Below are 4,860 nucleotides of genomic sequence, written 5' to 3'. Positions count from 1 at the left end.
CTTTTACGAGATGTGTCTGTGCATTAGTAGCACAACTTCTAACTTATTTACTTACACTTGTATGTTGACTCCATATTGACATTGAGGATGTACAATCATTGCGAATTGAATTATGGGGCGTTTATGATAGTTTCCACTAGTTATTACAGACACAAAGTAAAAATAGACTATATCGTAAAAATGAATGAAAACAGACATTTTATTTTTCGGGTTAGCAGTGTAGTTAGGTTTAAAATGAGATTTTAAGAAGGTCAATTGTAGCAATGGGCGGGGGTTATGACTTTGTGGCTGTGGTAACTGGTGACGACCCCTCAGTGGTTGAACTCTACTCCTCCCTTTTTATTATACTTTCCCATACAGCATTGCGGTGAATTATGGACCAAAGTGGTAAGAGACTATTTACTCCCCAGTTTCAGCTGTATTTGAGTTTGATTTGTGTATCAGTAGATTTAACTTGATACACAGCGAAATATATTTAATTTGTAATCTTATTCATGTTCAGTTATACTTTACAATTATTATCAGTGGAGTGTTTAAAGTACAAAAATTGAGGCCTTGTAGCAACCTCTCGTTGCCAGCTCACTGCTAGCTAAATAGCTAATATATTGCTAACTTTAGTTTCCGCAGATCTGTGTTGCCACAGTAGTAGCTAGCTAGCTATACTTTTTAGAATAAAGTGACGGTTGTAGTTGATCTGCCAGTGCAAAGCTAATAACTTAAATTGTCAGGACAGTACTCTAACCACAAAATATTCAGAATAAATCATGCGATGTTTGTAGCTTAGATTAAGTGCTAGCTACGGTCTGCATTCTCCATCAATTTCTGCAACTCCAGACAATGCTAGCGTTGGCTAAAATGAAACATTAGCGCTTTACTGAACTATTTATCATGGTTTTGATCACCTATGGATTGTCAACTTATAGTGTCATTGCTAGTAGCAAGTATCATGTAAATGTTTGCTTAGTAGCAAATGACTGACTCAGGTCACTGACATTTTGAATGATCCATCGTTTTCCCACAGACAATGACCTGCAAGGCACGGACGGCTCGGGGAGTCTTGGGGGCCCTGATGTCCGCAGACGCATCCCCATCAAACTCATCTCCAAACCAACCATCAGGAGCAAACCTGCTCCCCGGACACAAAGACCCATGGGCAGGCAGCCCTCCAAACCCCAGGCTGGGGATGAAGGTTAGCCAGCCACAAGTGCTTTCTCATTTTCTCAGTTTTAATTCCCATGGGCTAGATTTGGGGTAGGGAAACCTGTTTCTAGGTCATACAAGCAAGCTTTCATATGGGACTACTGTAAGGCAACATATCTGTGTTTCTAGAGAGTTTTAGCTTCAAGCAAGAGGAGAGGTTCGACAGTGGTACCAAGGCTGGGGATGTGTTTGCAAGTCAACGGAGGTTCCCCCAGCAAATGTTTTGGGACATTAAGGTAGTGTTTAAATATCTATTGTTGGGGGGAAAAATGCATTCCACCTACATCATTACTGTGTCATAGACCTCTTGGTCTTTTCCCCACAGTTGAATTTGATTGGTGAAAAGGATGACATTCCAGCACACTTTTGTGACAAGTGTGGTCTGCCCATAAGGATCTATGGACGCATGGTATGTCTCTTCGATCACGTTTTACATAGTGTGTTATGTGTCTCTTAAAAATGTTTTATAGTAAGAGGCTATGAGTGCAGCAGCTTATGTTATTATCTGTATTTACTCACCAGATTCCATGCAAGCATGTGTTCTGTTATGAGTGTGCTTTGCTCCACGAGAAGAAGGGAGACAAGATGTGCCCAGGGTAAGCTCTTGAGTTTTATTTTTAACCTACCCACTAGTGCAGTGGTTCTCAACTGGTTTTGCCTCTGGACCCAAATTGAACCAGGTGGTCTCCGTCACGAAACCAATATTTGCATTGTGAAACAAAAATATCCCAAATGCAATCTGGAAAAGTATCTTCAATGTTGTATTGATAGTAAAGGTAGAGATAATATGACAAGGGAAAGACATTCCCACATTTTTCATTGTCAATAATACATTTTCCCCATATTCTTGATGAAGAATGTTAATAAGCTCACTGGTTTGAGACTACAAAATAAACCAGCTCTGTCAATAGCGATTGAACAAAAATAGAAAAGAGTGTTTTTATTATAATTATATCATTTCTACACACTTTCTAACTGGTTGTAGTTGTTTAAGTTCTGACTGGAGTATTTATACATTTTTTACTCAAGACAGCCGTGTCTAGTGGCGTTACTTTTGATACCGGAGCCCCGGGGCATCAAAATCGCTAAGCAGCTTGCTTCTAAACAGTGTGCCGAGGCTTGTATCCCTTTATCAGAAGCACATGATCAATGACGTTCGGCGCTTAGTTTTGTCGAACAACCACCTGATTGGTTTCGGTAGAAGACAAAGCGTGAAGGCATGTGTGATGTCATGTATGCCAATTTGCCTGTTGTAAATGATTTTGACCATTAGGTGCCACTAGTGTACACGGTGTTGATCAATGCCTCCCGTAATGAACCTATTTTCTACACAATTGGCTGGAAATGTTTCCCCATTACTACCTGTGACCCATTCAAAATGTCCCACCAGTTGAGAATCACTGCACTAGTGTATTCAACTGTCCATATGTAGGTCTCCTGAGTGGCGCAGCGGTCTATGGCACTGCATCTCAGTGCTAGAGGTGTCACTACAGACAGTAGTTTGATTCCAGGCTGTATCACAACTGGCCGTGATTGGGAGTCCCATAGGGTAGCGCACAATTGGCCCAGCGTCGCCCGGGTTAGGTTTTGGCCAGGGTAGGCCGTCGTTGTAAAAAAATATTTGTTCATAACTGACTTGCCTGGTTAAATAAATAAAATACAAATATAATATATGTATGTGTGGTTGCTGGCTGCACTTACTAACTAAACCTTTGTGTTGTTTAGTATGCAGCTCTTCAGCTGCACAGACCCGGTCCAGCGCATCGAACAGTGTCTGCGTGGCTCCCTCTACATGTGCAGCATCGTGCAAGGCTGCAAGCGCACCTACCTTTCCCAGCGTGACCTGCAAGCCCACATCAACCACCGCCACATGAGGGCAGCCAAGGCCTTGGCAAGCCGCCAGGACGCCCTGCACCTTCCCCCATCCACAGAGGTGCCTGACCGCTTCCGTGTGCCCCCGCCTCACCTGCCCAAGACTCAAGGGCACCTCCCACCCTCCCTCCAACACGGGGGTCATGACCCCTACAGTCAGCCACCACAGGCTCATGATGCACCTCCTCTTTCCCAGGAGACCTTTCGTATCGCCACAGTAACTACACGCGCACGCAGCAACCTCATCACCGTGCCAATCCAGGATGACTCCGGTTCTTCCTCCACCTCTTCCTCCCGTGACCCTCTCCCTCCTGGCCCGGGCCCTGCTCCACCCCCACACCACCACCCTGACTACCCTGGTCAGCCTGTAGTGTCCCACCCCCACCACATGATGGCGCCACCGCAGCAGCACTATGGCCCTCCGCCTCCTCCCCCTCCACCCATCAACCACCCCATGCAGCACCCGCCCCAGGGCTCTGGGACACCCCACATGGTGTACAACCAGGCCGGCCCTCCCCCCGCCCATGTCCAACGCACCTCCTCCCATTACCCCCCGCCAGGACACATCATGGGTCAGATGCCCCCTACATGAACCACCCTCCTCCAGGCCCCCCACCTCAACACGGTGGTCCTCCAGTCAACGCCCCCCTCCCCACCACTACAACCCTAACTCCATGCAGCAGTTCCCTGAGGACCAGGGCACACTCAGTCCCCCTTTTAACCAGCAAGGGGGTCTGAGCCCTGGGATGTGGCCTGCCCCTAGAGGGCCTCCTCCTCCAAGGATGCAGGGCCCCCCACCTCAGGGCCAGATGCCTGGACCCCATCACCCCGATCAGTCCCGCTACCGCCCTTATTATCAGTGAACTCTCAACTCCCCACGAAGTCGGGGGCATTGTGTGACTTGTCCCTATTCCTCTTCAATGGTTTGAATAATGTGAACATGAGTCTCTGGGTTCTGTATGACTGTCATTTCTATGGAAACACTTAAGAGACTAGTCTATGGTGAATGTATGTATGTAGCTGTTCACTTTTATTGATATGAACCTTTTGGACTGTCAAATGAGCAATGATACATTTGAATCGCTCCTGTATTGGTCTCTAATGGACATTGTATCTGGAACATTTTTGCTTTGATGACGTCACAATAAATATTTTCTAACCAAGTTAAATCTCATTATTTTTCAATATTATTAGTTATGGAAACTGTTTCATCCATATCAATAGGGGGTGGTGTATAATCTAACATTTGACATTGTTTGTGTAGGGAGCCCTGTGTTTTGGTTAATCTTATGACCTAGATTTGAAACTTTATTTAAAGCTTTTTCATCAAACTTCCCCTTTTTTAAATGTCAGATGGTCCAGCACTATCCTTCAGACAATGCTTCATTTTTTCCTTCTAATTCTCATTTCTGGAAAAGGCTTAAAATAAAAGTGAAAATCCAGGTCATGTGACATGATTGACCAAAACATGGCCCTAGTTATGTAGCTGCTGGGAGAAAATTAAGACATTTTGAGAGGGGTGGCACTGTAATTATAACAAAACACCAAGATTACTTTATTAACCATTTCACATTTATGCCTTAACTGTGTTGCAGTGTGCTATTTGATGTCACCCTCCTTAGCAAATGCTTAAGGGGATTATTTTGCTATATAAAATTATATCAAACTACTCGTAGTGTTTTGCTATGGACTATTTGCTTTGATTCTACGGATTAGTGAGGCTATTTGAAAATAAGCAACTTTATTGTATGTTCATAAAAAAATTGCTTTGCCACACAAGTATACACT

At 44.4% G+C, this 4,860-nt stretch overlaps 1 pseudogene; it reads left to right on the top strand.

Annotated features, from left to right (window-relative positions):
* Nucleotides 1-270: 270 nt before the first annotated feature.
* Nucleotides 271-4,235, top strand: LOC124014054 (annotated as a pseudogene).
* Nucleotides 4,236-4,860: the final 625 nt, after the last annotated feature.

This window comes from Oncorhynchus gorbuscha, linkage group LG25, assembly GCF_021184085.1.
Source record: "Oncorhynchus gorbuscha isolate QuinsamMale2020 ecotype Even-year linkage group LG25, OgorEven_v1.0, whole genome shotgun sequence".
Classification (NCBI taxonomy): domain Eukaryota; kingdom Metazoa; phylum Chordata; class Actinopteri; order Salmoniformes; family Salmonidae; genus Oncorhynchus; species Oncorhynchus gorbuscha.
The sequence above is the reverse complement of the archived record's forward strand: the minus strand, read 5'-3'. Positions and strand labels throughout refer to the sequence as shown.